The 21,288-nt window shown below is 53.8% G+C and overlaps 1 protein-coding gene and 2 pseudogenes across 1 annotated transcript in view; 2 read left to right on the top strand and 1 right to left on the bottom strand.

Moving 5' to 3' along the window:
* Window positions 1-21,288, top strand: part of LOC134730254 (brahma-associated protein of 60 kDa-like) — a 401,335-nt gene that overhangs the window by 271,561 nt on the left and 108,486 nt on the right. The window contains exon 3 of the mRNA XM_063603722.1: window positions 3,190-3,935. The gene's annotated coding sequence lies outside the window, so the exon portion shown is untranslated. The remainder of the gene's footprint in view (window positions 1-3,189; window positions 3,936-21,288) is intronic.
* LOC129397671 (putative glycosyltransferase ALG1-like) lies at window positions 3,094-8,548 on the top strand (annotated as a pseudogene).
* Window positions 7,894-19,900, bottom strand: LOC134730255 (putative protein N-methyltransferase FAM86B1; annotated as a pseudogene).

Here is a 21,288-nt window from a genome sequence, read left to right as displayed (position 1 = left end):
AATCTAATCAGCAAATAGAGAAAAGGAAGGGGCCATTTCCCACAATCATTTCCACGGAAACACCACGTCGGATAAATAAGTCTGACTGCAGGACAGGGACTGTGCTTCAGAGATGCAGCTTTCGCAGCTGGACGAATGACCCAGAAATTCCCCAAATGCCATTTTTAAACACGCTAAATGAGATTTATTTCAGGGCTTTCTGAATTTATTTCAGTTGAATACACACCCTCCTGTGTTTGCTTTCCTTTAGTATCAATACAGCTTAGTTCCAGATGCCTTACATGCCAGTGGGAAAATTTTCCGTTTCGACTCATGGGAAGTGGGCACCGTGAAACCGTGAAAGTCGGTCTGTCTGTTTCCGGCGTTATGTGGGTTCCAGCAAGAGCACAAGTCCCAGGGCGCCTGAGGTCCATTCAGGAACCAATGTAGAAACGGCGAGCCCGGGTAAGAAAGAAGAGCACCGTTCTTATCTTCCAAATGCATTCCAGTTTCCACTATTCAAGGTGGCGAGAATGATCCACGGATGTCCCACATGAGCCAAATTTCACCTTCTCGTGCCGACCAACAACTGACGAATGAAACACACCCCAAGAGAAAATACGAAACCGAGTCTCCTGCAATTACCTCACACGCAAACCTACACGTCGGTAGGTCATATTCAGAAATACACACTGAATGTCATCTATCGTGAATACAAACACTCAGACAGTCCCTCCAGAGGTTCGCAAGACTCACGACCCCAAAACTTGATGTTTCCCTTATGCGGGCTCATCCTGAGATGTAGCCATCACTATCCAGTTGTCCCTGTTGTAGAGACAGAAACTTGGGCTCCTCATTAGTTTATGTACGATTGACGGTGTTCGTGTTTGTGTGGGTGTGTGTGTGTTTGCGTGGGCGCTTCTGGGTGTAGTTGTGTGTGTGTGTGTGTGTGTGTGTGTGTGTGTGCACCCCTACGTGTGGGTCGGTACATCCACTGAGATCACTGGCACACAAGCAGAGCCCTCTTGCTGTGTTTGTTCTTCCCTTTGGATCTCCTGGTCCTCCCCTGCAGGGAAGCGAGTGTGCCAGTGTTCATGGACTCCTGATCTGTCGGGGTCGTCGAAGAGAGGTTTAGCAGGGAGCTTTGCTGTTCAGGATGATGGTTCTTCATCCCACACTTGTATTTTGATTGATGAATCACAAGTACGTTGGGAGGCAGGGTACCTTCGACTTTTCTGACGTTGAACTCAGGCTTCGTTTTGTTTTGCTCTTGAAGGAATTTCCAGTGGTCTAAGGTGCTTTCCTGAGTGGCTCTTTCCACCAAGTGCTCGTCCAACTCGGGTGCCTGCAGGCAGGGGTGGTCTCTCTTGAGCTCTCCTTGCGTTGCTCGCCTGTCTGTGTCTTCAGCGCCAAGGGCTCTTGGTTCCCTGCCTCTTGACGCACTCTCACTGTGTCTTTCCCATTCACTCTTCTGGATGTAAAAGAGGACATAGGCCTGTTGACTCAGGACAGAAGTGATGCTAGAGGCGGTGACCTCGGCATCATCCATTTTATACCACTGGCCTTCTTGAGCTTTGACATAAGAGAAGTAATGTCCGTTGTGACAACTCCACCCAGCGTGGACCAGCACAGCATAGAGGACATAGAACAAGAGGTCCTGTGTTCTGCTGAGACATGTATGGCTGCATGTCAAGGCACTCAGGATATTGCACATTCTTGGCAAGTTTGTTGCCTGTGACATCGGAGAATCTCTTCAATACAAGGATGAGGACCTTGGCAGAAGTGTGTAAAGTTAACGTCTTGGAGGCCGGCGCCCTCTGGAGACAAAGACCACAATGATAGGCATTCTCTCCATTGAGTTCTTCGGGCTTCACCAACTGTTCCAAAGCTTGCTGGACACTCTGAGCTGCCTGGATATCCAGGGCGATGTCCAGGTAAGGGTCAAAAGTGTCTGAAATGCCGTGGCAGTGGAGACACTTGATTTGAGATCTCCAGTAGCCTCCAAATATTTGGTGGATGAGGGTGGTGTCCTTAGAGTGATGCTCTACCTGCTTGTGCCCGGGAAGGCATGCTTTTTCCATGGCATCCACAGTGAACATGAGAAATTCATGGGCATCTTCCTGCTTGCCTCTATGGAAGCCAGCAGCCAATGCCTGTGAGGGCTGGATGACATGGCCAGGAATGTGGAGGGCCCGTGTGATGTGAGCTTGCATAGTACAGAGCATGCAGCCCTTGTGACGATGACACGTTTGAGAGTGCTCCCGGGACAGCATGTAGTTGGCAAGGGGCGGTGTGTATGTCAGGCACTGCAGGGAAGCGTTCACGTAGCAGGTATTTCCCATATTCTGGAGCCCAGCCCCCACCGCAGCAGGTCTCCTGCTACTCAGAGGAAGCTTCTCCCTGGGAGCAAGCTGTCTTGCCACAGGAGCCAAATCATCACAGAGGTCGACACGGGTCTCAGATGAGAGTGGTGACTGCTCAGGGAGAGAAGTCCGCTGGATTTCAGCAAAAGCTGCATCTGGCCGAGAAGATGTGAGTTTTGAAAAGTGGTTGAACTGCCACTCACCTCCCAAGTAGAGTGAGTCGTCCTCCATGTCGACTGGAGCAAGGATCACAAGGTTTTTCTGCTGGGACCGCAGGTTGCAGAAAGACGCTATCTCTTCCGAGAGAGTCTTCAAATGACGAGCTCTCTGGCCGCATCAGCCCTTCTAGAACTCACCCCCACCAACCGCGAACACCCCACCCACTCCTCAGGTGCGCCATAAACCAATCAAATATCAGCACTCCATTCAGGAATGAGTCACTGGGTGTGTCCCCTTGCATCGCTGGGAATTCAACAGACACAGCCCACATCATGACTTCCAGAACACCTGAATCAAATTACTCCTCAAGATGATAGGCACATATAATATGAAGGTTTGAAGAATAGATGTTCCCCATCAGACATGTAACACTGGTGCCTGTACCCCTGTTCTCTTTTCAATCTTTTTTGTTTTTGTGTTTTGTTTTGTTTTAAAAAATGTAGTGAAATAGACACCTTTTAATTGGACCATATTTACTCTATCTCGATGTAGGTCTCAGTGTCATCAAGGAGATTCTCCTTGATATGCAGTCATGGCCATTATCCATCTTCAGAGCTTCTCTTTCTTCCCCACGGTAGGTCTGTCATCAGAGAACCCTGACCACACCCTCATGTGTTTTTTCCTCCAGGAGGCGCTTGGGAAACCACGGTGAATTGGACCGCACTGGGAAACACAGATGAAGAAAGTCAACACCGCTTTGTCCTTCAGTGCCTGGCTCCTTTTTCAGCTCGTCCTGCGATTCCAGGCATTGGAGCCAAGGGAGGGGCACGCCGCCTTTACCCTGTGCTTCCCAGGATCTTGTCCCCTAAATCCTCACTGCAGCTCTCTGCCATAGTCTCTGATACTGCTTTACATGTGGGAAACTGAGACTCAGAGGGTTTCACAGTAGGGCAGGGAGCCCAGATTGGAATCTCTAGATACCAAGCTTTCTAATTTTTCAGTAGTTTCCGAGCGTCTTTTTTTTTTTCTTGTTTCTTCATTGGTGTCTTTTTTTTTTTTTTTTTTTTTTTTGAGACAAACTCTCTGTCCCCCAGGCTGGGGTACAGTGGTGTGATCTCAGCTCAGTGCAACCTCTGCGTCTCACATTCAAGCAATTCTCATGCCTCAGCCTCCCGAGTAGCTGGGACTATAGGTGCCCACCACACCCAGCTTATTTTTGTATTTTTAGTAGAAAAAGGGTTTCACCACGTTGGCCAGGCTGGCCTTGAGCTCCTGACCTCAGGTGATCCACCTGCCTTGGCCTCCCAATATGGTGGAATTATTGATATGAGCCATTGTGCCTGGTCATGTCATTGGTGCCTTAACTAAGCCTCTTTTACTTTTTCAAACGGAAGAGCTCCTGTCCCTCAGTTACTGCTGCTGAGCCCTTTCAAGGTGAGTCAGTGAGGAGGGGGAAAAGCAGAAGCGGTGTGGGTAGAGGCGGGGTCTGGGCCAGCTGCTGGTCCTGCTCTCCTCCCTCCTTTGGCCTCTAGGCTTCCAGGAGTGGTTTGGAACCTGCGCCATGTGCTCTGGAGGCTGTGGCAGGGCAGGGGCAGCTTGGAACCTGCGCCATGTGCTCTGGGGGCTGTGGCAGGGAAGGGGTGTCCTCGTGTCCCCTGCGCACAACACAGACAGAAGGCTGGGTCCACCCAGTGGGCTGTGGCGTGCCAGGCCAGTGCTTACCCCGCCATGTTTGCAGCCCGAGGCCAGCTGGCTGCAGGTGCAGGGCTATGGGTCAAGGGTCAGGGTGCACACATCCCTGCAGGTCTCGGGGCTCCTGGGTTGCTTCTGGAAGGGCCCGGATGAGGCCTGACTGGAGCTGCCGAGGGGTGGAGCTTCTGGGAAAAGGATCCCTCCTAGGGGGAGTGTCTTGGGCCTGGGGCCACGTGGCAGGGACAGAGACGGGTCCATGGCAGTGTCTGCTCTTCTCTGTGAAGGCAAAGGGCCTCTGAGGGAGTATTTCAGCCGCCTCATCCACCAGAAGCATTTCCAGCACATCCAGGTCTTCACCCCTGGCTGGAGGCCGAGGATTACCCCCTGCTTCTAGGTGAGAGGCCAGCAGGAAGCTCAGGGAGGAGGCGGGGCCTTAAGCAGGGGGAACAGCGGTGGACAGGATGTACTTTTTCTGAAAAGGTGGCTCTGGAGGCCACTTGGGGACAGGACCTGGGCTCTGTCTGAACTCCCTGGAGGAGGCTACTTCCTGGTGTGCCAGCCCCTCCCTGCCAGGTGGCCCCAAAGGCCCTTTACCAAGGGGTTTGAGGAGGCCACGTCCTTTCAGTCTGCCACGTCCTCCATTCAATCCTCTTCCTTCCTGCAGGAGGGCTGGACCTGGGGTTGGGGCCACTGTTGCCCAGGTGTGGGAGGGCAGTGGCTTTGGGAGGTACAGGGACGATGTGACAAACAGCGTCGCCTCTCCCAGTGAGATGGTTCTCCTTTGCCACCGTCTCTTTCACCGTTGATTTCTCCAAGTGGGGAGTCGTGGTTTGGTCCTGATGCGTCTCTAGAGCCGCATCTTCCAGCTTCGAGTAAGCAGAGCAGTTGGAGTCTAAGGGCCTTTTCCTGGCTGGATTCTCCAGCTAGTCTTTGTTTTAGACAGTCTTGCTCCGTTGCCTAGGCTGGAGTGCACGATCTCAGTTCATGCAACCTCCGCCTCCTGGGTTCAAGCGATTCACCCACCACAGCCTCCCAAATAGATTACAGGATTACAGGAGCCCGCCACAACAGCTGGCTTATTTTTGTATTTTTAGCAAAGACAGGGTTTCACCATGTTGACCAGGCTGGTCTTGAACTTCTGACCTCAAGTGATCCTCTCGCCTTGTCCTCCCTAAGTGCTGGGATTCCAGGCCTGACCCATCATGCCTGGCCCCAGCTAGTCTTTAGAAACGTTAAGCTATTTGGCTTTATTTTCACACTGACAGCTGGTTTGTGGTGAGTGTGATGTGGTTTATTATTATTATTATTATTATTATTATTATTATTATTATTATTATTTTGAGACGGAGTTTCGCTCTTGTAGCCCAGGCTGGAGTGCAATGGCGTGATCTTGGCTCACTGCAACCTCTGCCTTCCCGGGTTCAAGCGATTCTCCTGCCTCAGCCTCCTGAGTAGCTGGGATTACAGGCACCTGCCACGAATTAGCTTCGCTAATTTTGTATTTTTTTTTTAGTAGAGATGGGGTTTCACCATGTTGGCCAGGCTGGTCTTGAACTACTGACCTCAGGTGATCCACCCGCCTTGGCCTCCCAAAATGCTGGAATTACAGGCGGGAGGTGAACTTGGGAGGTGGAGGTTGCAGGGAGCTGAGATTGTGCCATTGCACTCCAGCCTGGGTGACAGAGTGAGACTCTGTCTCAAAACAAAACAAAACAACAACAAAGAAAACCAAATTGTGATTACGTAGAAAAAGTGTCAACTTACATTTTCAGATGTCCCAGCCAGGCCGTGTGGCTGCTTGGCCAGCTTAAGCCACTTGTGCTTGGGGCTGTTGGGGGCCTTATCCAATTTTCACTCCCCTCGGGGGGTGTTGTCTCACTGCGCTGGGAGGATTTGTGTTCCCAGGGCAGAGACCAGCGCTCTGACCCACCCCTCTTGCCTAGCAGGGTTGGTGGAGCTGGGTGTCTCTCTGGACACATCCTCCAGTGGCCTGGACCTGCCCATGAAGGTGGTGGACATGTTCAGGTGCTGTTTGCCTGCGTGTGCCGTGAACTTCAAGTGGTAGGAGCAGAACCCGAATCTTTCTGGGGATAGCTTCACAGATCCACCGCTGAGGGGGAAGCAGTGCAGAGCGAGCTGCCCACAGTGAGGCCCTGTCCCTCGGTCAGTCCAGCACACACTGGAGGCCACGAGGAGGAGCCCTGCGGTTACCGTGGCTGGGCTAAGCCTCACTGAAGTAGGTGATTCCATTTAGAGCTCATGTTATATTTAGGTTGGTACAAAAGTAATCACGGTTTTTGCCATTAAAAATGGCAATTACTTTTGCACCAACCCAATATGAAAAAAAAAAAAAAAAGCACCTTAAATACAAGAACTCCACTCGGGGCTTTTGCTCCTAGAGTAGAATTGGCGGGAATTTCCTGCAGGCTTACATGGTTTTCTTTGTTTTTCTCTCCCACCATGTCCCTTTTGGCCAAGCTCACATGGTGAGTTTGAATCAGTAAAATGAGTGTCATACTGTGGCTTCACTCCACCCAGCATAGATGGGTGTTTGGAAGGGTGGCGTTAGAGGAGATTCTGGAAGCAGTAGCCCCAACACAAGTTGAGCCCTTGGCCCCTGCTCCGGAGCCGGCTCCTGTATGGGATTCAGGGATGCGAGCCCCTCGTGTGAGCTGAGCTCAGGGAATGTCGGGATCAAATCTGGTGTCCTAGAAAAGTCATCTTTTATGTGCTGAACCAGTCCCCAGGGGGTTGCCTTTACTTGTTCCATGGCCGTTGAATTAAGAAAAACATGCAAAAATAATTCTTCAGTCCTTGAAGAGCATCCAGCACAGAAGGTACAAACCTTCCTTAAGGCTCCCTCCTCAAATCGGTTTGGTCATTTTGATGTGTACCCCCCCAGGCCCTTATACCCTTCAGATGCCAAATCTAAGAACCAGCTCCCAGAAACCACACACCCTGTTCCAACCCCCAGCCTGGCTTGAGCGTGGGGTGGGTGGGAGCCCAGCTGGGCGCCCCAGGGGTCTGGTGTTTTCTCCAGGCAGCTCTCAGGCTCCCTTGGTTCTCTCTGCAGTTTACATGAGCTGGTGAAACATGAAGAAAATGGCCTGGTCTTTGAGGACTCAGAGGAACTGGCAGCTCAGCTGCAGGTAGCCATGTCTGCCACCACGCCAGGGTGGGCAGGGTTCTAGAGACTGGCATCGAGCCACGCTCCCTGATCCCTGCTTCCCACAGCCAGGGTGGGACCATGGGGGGTCTGGTGGAAAAGCTAGGGAGGGAGCAGAAGTCACAGAGGCTTCCTACTCTGCTGTCCCGTTTCGGTACAGTAGGCTCGGGAAAGTTAGGACACACCCCCAACTGCCCTCTGAATTTATGGAGCTGACACTCCACAAATGATGCTGGAGCCGGGTGGGCAGGGCTGCAGTTTAGGAAGTGATCAGGATCAGGTAGGTGCGTGGGCAAAGGGAACTTCTGGGACCAGCCTTGAAAAATGGGTGGAATTCTGCAAATGTTACTTGTTTCTTATTGCAAAAAGTAATACATCATTCTTGTCAACAGAATGATTGGGAGGATTTTCAGTAAAGGTCCAGTTCGGAAGTCATTTAGACAGGGTCCCCCAGTCTCTGTCAGAACCATGGTACTCTGTTGTGGTGTGAAAGTAGCCACAGATCATCTGCAGATTAAGGGGTGTGGCTTTGTTCCAATAAAGCTTTATTTACAAACACAGGCTGTGGGCTGGATTTGGCCTGCAGGCTGTAGTTGTGATCCTTGATTCAGACAGTTTAGCAAGGCTGAAAAGAACACCCACACCCCCTTGTTACCCACAGATGGGTGGGACTGTGTTGGCCAGAGGCCAAGAGGAGGGTGCTCACAGGGGAACGTACAGCATGTAGAGGCCGGAAGGTGCTCCAGCACACCAAGTGTGGGAAAGTGGGACATACGGGGAAGTTTCCAGAAAGCATGATGTCAAGTTGGAGGCGGAGCGCTGCTGGGTTGTGGAGGGTCTCAAGTCCACGTGAGGGAGTTAGGGACTTGGGAGGTGTTGTTGTTGGGTCGGGGACCTGGGGTCAGCCAGGTGGTGAACTGGGATGGGTTGGGGACAGGCAATGAGGTAAGCTCTGCTCTTTAGCATTTTGCAGATGCTTTTCTCAAACTTTCCTGATCCTGCAGGCAAGCTAAACTAGTCCCAGAAGAACCTGCGGGAGCCTCAGCAGCTCTGATGGGATGAGAGCTGGGTGCAGACTGTGCTCCCTTTGGTTATGGACCCATAACTCCTGGGCCAGAGGCTAAAACCCCAGGGCCCCTGCTGTCTTTCCCGCAACTTCTTTTCGGAGTCTCAGGGCAAACCCTTTTGAGCAGCGCCTCCCAGTGGCCAGAAGCTGAAATGACGGCTGTGGTGCCACCTGGTGAATGACCCGGGAAGCTGTGGTTGGCCCTGATTTCTTCTTTGGAGTCTCCGAAATGCTTCCTGTCTTCTTCTGTTCTTCATGCCCCATGCCCCTGCTAGCGTATTACTGTTCTGTGACTTCCCTGTGACCTCTGCAGTACTCCTCATCCTGCATTTGGTCTCCAGGTGTCACCTTTCTGCCGTGTTCCTAACACTGATTCCTGTCTTGAAAAAAGCACCTGCTGCACCATAAGCCCTGGGATGTGGCAGCTGCAGCGGGCTTGGCTTTGTGAGGAACCGAGTGTGTCCAGGGATGTGGCAGCTGCAGCGGGCTTGGCTTTGTGAGGAACCGAGTGTGTCCAGGGATGTGGCAGCTGCAGCGGGCTTGGCTTTGTGAGGAACCGAGTGTGTCCAGGGATGTGGCAGCTGCAGCGGGCTTGGCTTTGTGAGGAACCGAGTGTGTCCACGTTGGGGAAACGTCATCCTTGATACACACGTTTTTATTTGCAGAAAGAAAATGCTATTTTTGGAGTCAGAATTTTCATGTCTGATTTATGGTGATTTTCTTAAGAACCAGAACTGCTGGCAGAAAGGGGGCACCCACAAGCTTAGACAGCTGATGTCTTATTAGAGGGCAGTTTGTGGTTCCTGATTTGGAATTTAACATTCTCCAAACATTCCAGTCCAGTGAAAGTTTTATCCACTTTCACATATAAAAATTCTTCCCACGAGAGTGACTTGATTCTCACAATCCCATTGGAGTCGTGTGTGAGTCCCACAGTGTGAGGTTCAGCATTGCCATCTCCAAGTGCTCTCCATAGGGAAACAGTTTCTGGTCATGATGAGCTTCCGCTTCCTATCTGATCCCAGCCCGGCCTGGAAACAAAGCACGTGTTTGAGGATGGCGGTGTTTGGGGACAGGACATGAGCGTTTTGTGTGGGGCTGCTAGGACAGGCCTGGCAGGGTGGGGGTTGTCTAAGTCAGTTTACTTGTTTCACAGGTTCCCAGGCCCACCCACTTACCTAGAATTGGCCTCCAGGATGGGATCAGAAATCTGGTTTTGCATAGAAATGGCTAGCAGCAGGCACCATGCCACTGTCCTCTCTCTGCCTGTGTCTGCCCCAGCACTTGGCACAGCAGGACAGAAGCAGAGATCTGAACCCACATCTACCTGGCTGCTCCATCGACTCACTCTTCACAAAGCTTAGAAAGTGGCAAAGTGGCAGGGCACAGACAGACTCTGTCTCAAAAAAAAAAAAAAAAAAAAAAGGTTGGTTGGGGCTTATACTATGTGTGCTGCTTGGCACTGTTTTTTTCACTTACAAGATATTGCAGGGTTTTTTTTCACGTAAGTATCTGAAGAAAGACTTCCTTTTGTTTTTTTGTTTTGTTTTGTTTTGTTTTTCTTTGTTTTTTTTTTTTTTTTTTTTTTTTGCTTTTTTGCTTTTTTGAGACAGGGTCTTGCTCTGTTGCCCACGCTGGAGTGCAGTGGTAAGATCAGGGCTCACTGCAGCCTCTACCTCGTGGGCTCAAGCCATCCTCCCACCTCAGCCTCCCGAGTAGCTGGGACTACAGGCGTGTGCAACCACATCTGGCTAGTTTCTGTATGTTTTGTGAAGATGGGGTCCCACTATGTGGCCCAGGTTGGTCTTGAACACTTGGGGTCAAGTAGTCCTGCTTTAGCCTCCTAAAGTGCTGGGATGACAGGCCTGAGCCCCGCGCCCGGCCAGACTCCTGTGCGAGGTTGTGCGGGACTCTGTCGTGGAACCCAGTATGCCTTCGTGTGCTGGCTTGTTTGTTGACTCTGTAGTTAACGGGCTGCCCCACGTGGACAGGCACTGCCTGCAGTGAAGGCTGCAGGCAGATGCTGCTGCGGGTGCATCTGTGCACATGGCTGCCGGGAGGGGCTGTGCTCAGGGGGAGCTGACACAGAGGCTGTTGGCAATGGTGGGGCTTGGGTGTAGTGTGGAGGCATGAGAGCCAGGTGGTCGGGCTGCAGTCTGCGGGAGCTCGGGAGTCACTTGGCCTCTGTGTGTCCTAGTGTCTTTGTCGGTGAGATGGGACAATGACAGCACACCCTCACAGGTGCTGGGGGCTGACAAATGTCAGGTCTGAGGACAGTGGCTGGCCCACTACGGGGCCAGTTTCCCTTCTCTATAGTCACCCTGCTCGTCTTCCATCAACTGGATGCTCAGGACAGTGGCGTGGTGGATCCGCCTGTACAGCCTGTGCTCCAGCATCCTGCAGGCCACAGCTGTGTCCATCCCTGACCCCGACTGCCCCTCCCACCACCTCCATTTTATAGATGAGAAAACCAAGGCCCAAGGGCTTAGGGAACCCTGCTCTGAAGCACATAGTAGGGCTGCTGGGCTCAGACCCTCCCTCACTGTGCTGAGCTGCCGTCCTCCTGCCGCAAGCCCCCCACGCCCCGAGCCCACCCTGCTCACCGGCCTCTGCCCGAGTTCCCCGCATGGTGTGGGAGTGTGGAGCATCCTAGCTTTTCCCCGGCACCCAGTTCTTTCACTTCCACTGGAGTCCTGCAGGGACAGCTCAGGGACCATGTAGGCCCGGGTGGGCGTGGGGGTTCGCCTAGCTCGGTGGTGAACAGCTGGCGCGTCTCTGGGTTGCGGACGGTAAAGTCCACGTAGACCTCAGGAGCCCGCTTGTGCTCCTGGCAGGCAGCCAGCCTCCGCAGGACCCAGACCAGCGACACGATGGCTTCTGGGCAATACAGCACGTCTACGGTGAAAGCTTCAGGTTACTGAAAGGGACAAGTGGAAAGTTCCAGTTCATGCTGACATCAGCAGCAGGGCGAAGCCAGAGAGGCAGCGTTCATATGAGACTATTAGATACCATTTGACCATTTGGGCCATTAGATGGAAAGGCAATTACTTGGGTGAAAAAGGAGAACCCTTAGAGAAAGCTGCAAAAGACCGAAGCAAAAGAAAAAAATCTCCAGACTCACTGGTGTTCCTTAAAAAACCAGCTCTGGTTCTCGGCCTCTCTAGAGGGCTTTGAATGACAGAAAGCCTGACCCTGCTGTGAACTTCGTGTTTCAGGTGTCTGCCGATTGGTCTGCTGGCTTGCAGGGGTGGGCCTGTGTCCCTGGCCACCGCTGGACCTGTGGTTTTCAGGGCTGGGACCCAGGACCACAGGCAGAGCTCTGCTCCACCAGAGAGGGGACTGAGTGTGCTGGCAGGGGTGAGGGGTTTTCGGTGGCCCAGCCAAACACCACCTTCTCTCAAGGGCCCTGACCTCGTCCCAGAAGTGGTTGTTTTCCTCCTGTGGTCTCTGAAGGACACAGGGCATGGCTCTGGGACAGAGCCATGTGGTGACGACTGTAACGGGAGTGTGCCTGTCTCCAACAAGAGGGCTGTGGCTTGAAGGCCACCTTAAGAGGCACCCCTGTCCTTTGATGTCACCCTGGAGGCCCAGAGTAACTCTTCTGGAAGCCCCATCACGTCCATGCCCGACGGCGTCCATTGTTCCCTTTTCCCAGAGCCAAGAGCTGGGTAGAGCTGCAAGGACACGGCCTGCACAGGATGCCTGGGGCTGGGCATTACCTGCTGCAATGACAACATCTGGCTGGAAGGCAGAGAGCTGATGGACCGTCGCTACGTCCCGGTCCAGCTGGGCCACTGTCACCCTGGGGCTGTCTAAGTTGGCAGTGATGTCTGCCTCTAATGAGAGGCCATTGAGAGGGACATTCCCTCTGAGCTGCTCGAGGACCCGGCTGTGAGGGTCGCTGAAGATGTATGCCCGGGGGCGGCACGTCTTGCAGATGGCAAGGCCTGTGAGGCCTGCACCACTGCCAAGCTCTAGGACAGTTCTGGCGGGAGGAGACGGGACCGTGTCTTCGACTGCACCAGGGTAAGCCTGCCTCGGTGCCCTGCCCTGTGCCCCGAGATCACCTGTTAGTGAAGGCTGCCAGGTTCTCTATGGCGCATTCTGCAAAGTAGAGGGCAGCGCGACATTTGACCAGACCTGTGGTACCGTGGGAGATGACGGCTGTGCTCTTGGAGAGTGTGACCGAGCCTCCTGAGGTCTGCACCAAGAGAGGATGAGAGAGTCAGTCCAGCGACCAGAAGGCAAGTGGCTTAGAAGACAAGTAGCCATCTACCACATGGCTGTATAAACCATGACAGGACCAATCGCCACTCAGCAATGAGAAGCAGCTAACTGTTGACATACCAACAGCTTGCACGGGCCTCAAAGGTGTCAAGTGGCATGAAAGACACTCATCTCAGGCCACACAGGATTCCATTCATCAAACATTCCTGAGACAACGGAATTCTGGCGATGGAGCCCAGGTCAGTGGTGGCCAGGGGCCAAGTGTGGCTATGAAGGGGTGGCTGCCTTGTGATGATCCAATATGCTATGTTTTTCCTTTGTGGCTTTCTGTATCTATGTTTTATCTTATTTTCTTTTGAGCTCTGTCACCCAGGCTGGAGTCAGTGGCATGATCTTGGCTCACTGCAACCTCTGCCTAATGGGTTCAAGCAATTCTCCTGCCTCACCTGCCCAAGTAGCTGTGACTACAGGCGTGTGCCACCATGTCTGGCTAATTTTTGTACTTTTTTTGAGACACAGATTCGCTCTCGTTGCCAAGGCCAGAGTGCAATAGCGCGATCTCGGCTCACTACAACCTCCACCTCCCGGGTTCAAGAGATTCTCCTGCCTCAGCCTCCCGAGTAGCTGGGATTACAGGCGCCCACTACCACACCCCACTAATTTTTGTATTTTTAGTAAAGATGGCGTTTCACCATGTTGGCCAAGCTGGTCTCAAACTCCTGACCTCAGGTGATCCCCTCGCCTCAGCCTCCCAAAGTGCTGGGATTACAGACATGAGCCACCACGCCTGGCCTAATTTTTGTATTTTTAGTAGAGACAGGGTTTCACCATATTGGCCAGGCTGGTCTCGAACTCCTGACCTCAGATCCACCTGCCTTGGCCTCCCAAAGTGCTGGGATTACAGGCTCGACCCACCATGTCCAGCCCTGTCAAGTATTCTTTGAGGACTGGGCACCAGGTCCTTGTGAAGCAGGTAGTGTGTGTCACCTATTGGACAAATGCCCAACAACCCCATGAGACATGTTGTTGTTGTTGAAGTGCTTGATTTACAGACAGGGAAACTGAGGCTAAAGAAGGTTAATGGACCTCATGTCTAAGACTGCAGAATGGGTGAGTCAGGATTTGAACCCACACCCACGTTTACACTTTGTCTGTGCAGGAAGGGTATCTGGGCTGTGAGGGGGAGGAGGGTGTCCTTCTCATACCAGCAAATAGCTCCGGTGGCCCTGGGTGGACTCCTTGGCCATCAGAGTCTCCGCCAGCGCCTCGTACAGCTCATCCAAAGGCTCCACGTGGACAGCCTCGTGCTGGGGGCAGACAGAGTGAGAGTTTGTTTGCTTTCCTTCTAATCTGTAAAAATGGTCAGATGATTTTCACCAAGTTCGGAGGGGAGATTTGGGATGGAATGGTGTAATATCGGCCAGCTGGTATATAAAATATTCACTTCATTGGGGGTGGTGGTGTGTGTCGAATAGTTCCAGCTACTCTAGAGGCTGACGTGAGAGGACTGCTTGAGCCCAGGAGTTCAAGGACAGCCTGGGCAACAGAGATTTTGTCTCTAAAAAAAAAAATTCCACTTGGTAGGGAAACCTGGACGGGAGGGCCTTCAACAAAAGGTGTTGAGAGGGTAGGGTTAGGTGTAGTCTAGGGCAGGAGACAAGGATTCTGTGAGAGCTGCCACATGACCATGACAGAGAGCTCTGTGTTTGGATCAAACACAGAGAGGAGGAAAACAGAAGGTGCTTTTAAGTGAGCCCAGGCAGAACTGTGAGGGCGGCCCATGCGGCAGGCTGTGGCTGTCAGCAGGCTGCTTCTCCACAGCTGGCCCCGTCCTAGGATTCACAGGGCAGCAGCAGGCTACACTGGGTGACTGCTGCCCTCTCCTGGTGGCACAGGGCAGACCTGCTGGTGACCACAGATGCACCCTTTTGGGGAGGACTAGGGAGAAAGCAGGTATTGGAGAAGCAGGGGATTGTTTATTTGCTAAAAGTGTGGCCCTTTCACTCAGCAGGTCTGCTACTGCCTACTAAGGAACGGCCTCTCGACATCTTCATGTCACACCCTGCATGTTCAGGCCCATCTTTAAAATCCATCCTAGGCAAGGTGCAGTGGCTCATGCCTGTAATCCCAGCACTTTGGGAGGCCGAGGCAGGTGGATCACCTGAGGTCAGGAGTTCGAGACCAGCCTGGCCAACATGGTGAAACTCTGTCTCTACTAAAAATACAAAAATTAGCCAGGCATGGTGGTGTGTGCCTGTAGTCCCAGCTTCTTAGAAGGCTAGACATGACAGTTGCTTGAACCCAGGAGGCAGAGGTTTCAGGGAGCCGAGATTGTGCCACGGTAATCCAGCCTGGGCACCACAGTGAGACTGTCTCAAAAAAGAAATTAAATAAGTAAAAAATAAAATCCATCCTGTATCAGTCAGGAAAGAGCTCATTCCAGCAGGATTAATGCAGAGAATTCACCAGAGGAACTAGTTCCGAAGGTATGGCAAGAGCTAAATCTTCCAACAGGGGCCCGTGGGGCAACCCAGAGACGGACAAGAGCAGGAAACTCCAAACCCTTCGGCGGGCAGGACAGAGGGTGAGGGTGAGGGTTCCAGTGCTGTGGGCTGGACCAGCCTGGTAGGAATGAGAATCCACATGCTAGGAGCTGGGGCTCCAGAGAAGCAGCTGCTGTGGAAACCCCAGGAGGCAGAGTGAGGGAGAGACGCTGGCCTCCCCTTCTTCCCGCCCTGCCCTGTCTCCCATGGGTCACACTCAGCTGCAGCCAGTTGACTGGGGAGGCCCCTGCCATGCTGGGGTTTGCAAAGCAGGCCTAGGGCCTGGAAGGACGGGGTCTGCAGCACGCCAGTGGCTATGCTGTCCGGCTACTGGGTGGACACTGCCCATAACTGACCTTTTTGATGAGTTCTGAGAGAAAGCACCGGGCATATTTGACTGACGGCGGGTGCTTCACACACACAGGATGCTTCACAGTCTACGGCAAAGGACAGAACGCTGGTTGCTCGAGAGCCCGTCGTATGTCTCCTATGAGCTTCAAGCCAACACAGCAGAGGGCAAACTCCAGGCTACCCAATCCCTCAGCAAAGATGCAGATGGACACAGCGTTCTGGCCCCACGCATCTCAAGTTCATCTTAAGATATAAGCCGTTTCCTAAAAATGCTTCCACTGCAGTGGCACAGGCTATGGCAGCATTTCTAATGCCCATTCTGAGCAGGAACACAGGGCATGTGGGCCCAAACCACCTCCCTCCCAGGGGAGCCAGTGTGAACCAGGGTTTGCAGTAAGGACAGTCGCCAACTGTCTGGCTTTACGGAAGAGGCGGGAAGGCCCACTCAGCAACTGCTCTCTTGGATCGTGTGTCCCTGGGGACAGGATGGAGGGGAGGGGACGCTCAGGGTGACTCCAGCTAAAGCCGAGAGAAGCCAAGTGCAGGATGAGCAAGTTCCAGGCAGTGAAAACAGCCTGTGCAAGCTCTGAGGTGGCCGCGGGCTGGCACTTGGAAAGGAGGGCAGAGGGACTGGTGCAGCAGGAGCGGGGACGGTGGGAAAACAGGACCCTGGAGGGAGAGGGAGGAGACAGTCCTCAGCGCCTGCTGGCTGGGATGCAGATTCTGCCCAAGGGCAGCAAAGTACCCCAGGCAATACACAGGCTCTTCATGCTGGTGCTGGTTTTTCATTTTTTCTGACACAGAGTCTCGCTCTGTTGCCCAGGCTGGAGTGCAGTGGCCCGATCTTGTCTCACTGCAGCCTCTGCCTCCTGGGTTCAAGCGATTCTCCTGCCTCAGCCTCCTGAGTAGCTGGGACTATAGGCGTGCACCACCACGCCCAGCTAATTTTTTTATTTTTAGTAGAGATGGGTTTTTGCCATGTTGGCTAGGCTGGTCTTGAACTCCTGACCTTAGGTGATCCATCCACCTCAGCCTCCCAAAGACCTGGGATTACAGGTGTGAGCCAGTGCACCAGCCTTGTGCTGGGTTTCAAAGCAGCTCTCCCTACATCTCATGCTTCACCACCTACGAGAGTGAGGCTCAGGGTGAAACTCAGAGTAGGGTGCGAGATAACTTCAGGTATCTCCATGCTTGAAGCCCTGTCCTACTGTATTGCCCCGAAAGTCTTCCCTGCTGTGGCTGCATCTTTTCCACGTGAGGTATCTCCATGCTTGAAGCCCTGTCCTACTGTATTGCCCCGAAAGTCTTCCCTGCTGTGGCTGCATCTTTTCCACGTGGATAATCTTGGTTCACCTCTAGCACAGGAATTCTTCCCCGGGGCTCCTAGGATGGGCTGGTGGGTGGGGGTGGAGGATGTCTGCCTCCCCTGAGTTTGTATGGAAAATGTATTCTTCTGGTGCACTTCTTTCTGGGAGGGAGTCTATTGTTTTGTCTTTTCAGAAGGGCTCATGGCCCTTAGAAGGTGAAGACCCAGGATGTAGGGTGATCTGCACTTGGCCCTCAAGGCCAAGGTCATCCTGTGGCTGGGTCGGGTGGTGATCCTGGCTCTCACCTGCATGCAGATGCACTTGAGTCCAAACCCCACCCTGGGCAAAGCAAGGGCCCATTTAGGTCTAGAAGAGACAGGAGTGGGCAGGACAGGCCTCATGAATGCAAAAAAGAAAGTCTCTGAGCATCTACCAAATGCTAGAAGCTGTTTTGCACCTGTCATCTCTGTTTTTGCTGTGGATGGTTTAAAAAACATTCCCTAGATTCCCCCCCTCTTGCAGATTTTTGTATATTCTGATGTCTTTGTCTAAGTCTTAGATAGAAAACTAAAGCGCAGGAGCTGTCGGAGGTGCTGACACCCACCTGCAGTGCTGACTCAATGGTTTTGTTCTTTGAAGAGGGGTGTTTTTAAAGGGTACAAGCACACCTGTGCTTTTTCTCTCAGGTCTTCTGGAGAGATTCAGCAGTTAGGGTCATGAGTCCCAGGGACTCTGGGATTCTTACCTTCTGCAAAATATCCCGCAGAAGCTCAGAATCTGATGAGTCTCTTAACTTTGCTTCTGAGCTCTGTGTGTGGAGGGGAGAGAGAGAGATCTCAAGGGCGCATTCACAGGAACATTAAAACACGCAATAGAATGTGTTGGCAAAGCTCTATGTGATCCCTTTCTGGGGACGTGGAGCCAGTTGGAAGTGGAAGCCACAGCGGCTGAAAGCCTGACCTCCGGATGTCGCAGGGTGCACCTGGATGAATCACAGGAAGAAGGCTGACTCTTGGCCGCATTAGTCCTGGCTACTTAGCTGCCACCCTGGTCATGGGCCAGCTCCCTGGTTGCACTGGTCAGCCAGGAATTACCAGGGCAGCCATGGCTCCAAGATTTGATGGGCTTGCCATCTGAGTTTAAGTGGAAATGCAGAATGTGCCCATACCAGCCTGGGTTACATTGTCCTCTTACAGGGGCCTCAAGCCCAGCAGCGAACTTTGGCTCCCGAGTTAGGCAGACTGTCCCGGCTGGTATGTGACACACGGCGAGGCACTTCATTACTTGAGAGCTCCTTCTATGCCATAAAAGGCCCTACAAGACCTGGTCCTAATCCCTGTCTCTGGCCTGTTCTCCCTCACCCCTGGCCCACCCTGCTCACTCCACTCCAGCCACACTGGCTGCCTTGCTGTTGTTCCTCAACCACAGCTGGCTTGTTTCCACCACAGGGCCTTTGCATATCCTGTTCCCCAAACCCTTCCCATGGCTGGCTGCTTCACCACTCAGGCCCCAGTTCAAATGCCACCTCTTTGGGGAAGGCTTCCCTGATTCCCTGACTTTGGTGACTCTTCTCCCCAGTTGCTCCATTCACCATTTCCCTGTTTTCTTGGCTTTAAAGCCACTCTCATCTAGTCTTTTCTTGTTTATTCATTTATTTGTTTATTCTCTGGCTCTCCCATGCAGGCAGAGCTTCATCTATCATGGGTACTGCTGATCCATGGTGCCTGGCTCACGGAAGGCATTTCTTAAACATTTTGAGACTGAAAAAACACTAGCTAACACCGACATGCATTTACCATGAGCCAGGCACTGATCCACAGGCTTTTGTACTCAACGCTGACAACAACCCTAAGAGGTAGGTATCATTATATCTCCCATTTTATTAATAAGAAAATAATAGCACAGAGAGATGCAGTCACTTGCCCAAGGTCACACAGGGCAAGGGATTGGGCCAGGATTCGAAGCAGGCAGGCTGTCTCCTGGGTCTGAACTCTCAACTACCTCACCCTAATCAAACAATCCCTCTGGTCAAATGGGAGTGATAATAATAGTACCCACCTCATAGGTGTTGAGGGTGAGCCCAAGTTAGCATTCATTGTGGGCATGTGAGCAATTATAGTCAATATTGAATGGAGACCTATGATGCTTATATGAAGTTTTCTATTTTGGGTTAAAAATGCACAAATTTCTCCTGACCAGAAATGACCTCTGAGTGCAAATATTTTTTGTCAATGGAATAACGCAAATGACTAAGCAACACCCCATAAAATGGGGCAGACCCAGGGAGGAATATATATCCAAACTGACTCATCCCAGTGAGCTCACTGCACATGAATTACAAATGGAGTGGGGTGCATTAAACCCCTCTGCTGGCAGAAGGGAGGCTGCTGCCTGCCATGTGCCTGTGCTGAGAATGGCAGGTCCCCAGGGAGACGAGAGGTCACCCCCTTCTCTGTCTCTTCCATCACAGGCGTGAGAGCCTCAGCGCATGAGCCGATTCTGTGCAGTGCTCGACATGCAGATGAGAACACTGAGGCACGAGGGACAGCCTGTGACCTGGTCACCGCGCTCAGGAGGAGGTGGTTACCCGCGGTCCTGAGGGCGCTGACTTTTTAGAATGGGCGAGCGCAGCTGTGTCGCAGTGACCAGAACGATTACTGCCTTTCAAAGGTCGTGAAAATCATCGTGAACTGTACCCCACAACGAGCGCGCGTCTGTCCCCCAAGACGGTGGAGACGCCCCCAGCTTAAGCCGCCAGCCCGCGGGGCAGGAGGGGTGCGAGCGACTCTGGCGAGGCCCCAGGGATGGGGACCGGGTCGCGCAGACCTGACCGGCGGGAGCCCAGGCACTCAAGTGGCGGGAGCGCCGGGGGCTTCAGCACGGAGACCCATCCCGTCTGCCCCTGGACTCCCGCGAGCCCCGCGGGCCTCTCCGCTCGCCCCGCCGCCCACCCGCCAGGGGAAGGAGCGCAGTGCGCGCGCCGCCAGGAAGCGGCGCTCGAAAGTCTGCAGCAAGAGTTCCGTCCGCGCGTTCTCCTAGGGCGCCATGGCGTGGGCGGGGCCGCAGCTTTGCCGGGAGACCGGGCGGAAGCCGGGCCTGGACTGAAGAGGGGGCGGGCCCAGGGTAGTGCGCAGGAGCAGAGAGGGGGGGGGCCCGGGTGTAGGGTCAGGAGGAGAGTCGTGGGGGCGGCTCTAGGGCGGGGCCAGGATGAGCGCCATGAGGGCGAGGCCTGGGGTAGGGCCAGGATAAGCGGTCGTTGGGGCAGGTCCTGGGGAGAGTTCAGGTTGGCGGGTCCTGGGGCGGGGCCGGGACAGGGCGATTCTGGAAGCGGGGCTTCGGAAGCGTCCAGGTTGGCGGGTCCTGGAGGCGGGGCCTTGCTTGGGGGCAGGATAAGAGTCCTGGAGGCGGGAGTTAGGGTGGGGGTAAACGATGATTGGGTTCAGGAGGCGAGACTCGGAGCAGAGCCCAGGAGACAGGTCTTAGGGCGGGGCTAAGGCCAGACCCGGAGAAGGGCTCAGGAGGCGGGGCCAGGGCGGAGCGTTGACTATGTCGTAGCACGTGGCCAGGCGCTGCTCGGACTCTGGGAGGCGGAGCTTAGGACGCGCCGATGTGGGGAGGGTCCGAGGGTCCGGGAGGCGTGGCCGAGTCTGGGCTGCGGGCTGCGCTCAGGAGGCGGGCCCTGGGAGGCGGAGCTTAGGGCGGGGCCGGTGTCGGGAGGGACCAAGGGACTGGGAGGCGGGTCGGGGCTGGGCTCAGGGGCCGAGAGGGAGCTGGGCTTGGGGCGGGGCTGAGACGGAGCGAGGGGTCCAGGGTGGGAGAAACGGGGAGGGGTTTGAGGAGGGGATTGGAGTGTGACTCAAGTTCGGGAGGCGTTACCTGCGGAGGGTCTGAGGCAGGCCCAGGAGCGAGCACACGGTCTGCCGAAGCGGGGCCAGGGGCGGGCCCCAGGATCCGGAGCTTCGGGCAGGGCCGAGTCCGGATTTGGGGCCCGGGAGGCGGGGCCGGTTAGGGCGAGGGTCCCCGGGATCGTCGGGTCAGGCCTTGGGCCAACGTAGGCACTCTCGCAGTTCCTCCGCCTTCAGGAAGGTCTTTTTGTCAGGGGCCTTACGGGTGCGCGCTTCGGTCCTGGAGGCGTTATCCCAGCCTCCTGTCCATGAGCGCCACCCGTCTGGGGCCCGATAGGAGGGAGATTTCCCTCTGTCCCCCAGCCTTTGGACTGTCACCAAACAAGCCATTCGTTCACCAAATACTTATTAAGCGCCTACCATGTGTCTGGCAAGGGAGATGTAACAGTGAGAAAAACTAGGTGTGGTCCAGGTCCTCCAGAGGCTCAGGGGCTCGTGGAAGAAGTGGACATTGAAGTACTTTTCACACAAATGAGTATAAAAGTAAAATAGCGATATCTGCCACGAAGGCGAGCAGACAGAGCTAGCGG

This window comes from Pan paniscus, chromosome 3, assembly GCF_029289425.2.
Source record: "Pan paniscus chromosome 3, NHGRI_mPanPan1-v2.0_pri, whole genome shotgun sequence".
NCBI classification, from domain to species: domain Eukaryota; kingdom Metazoa; phylum Chordata; class Mammalia; order Primates; family Hominidae; genus Pan; species Pan paniscus.
Note: the sequence above shows the minus strand (reverse complement) of the source record. Positions and strands in the feature narration are given on the sequence as shown.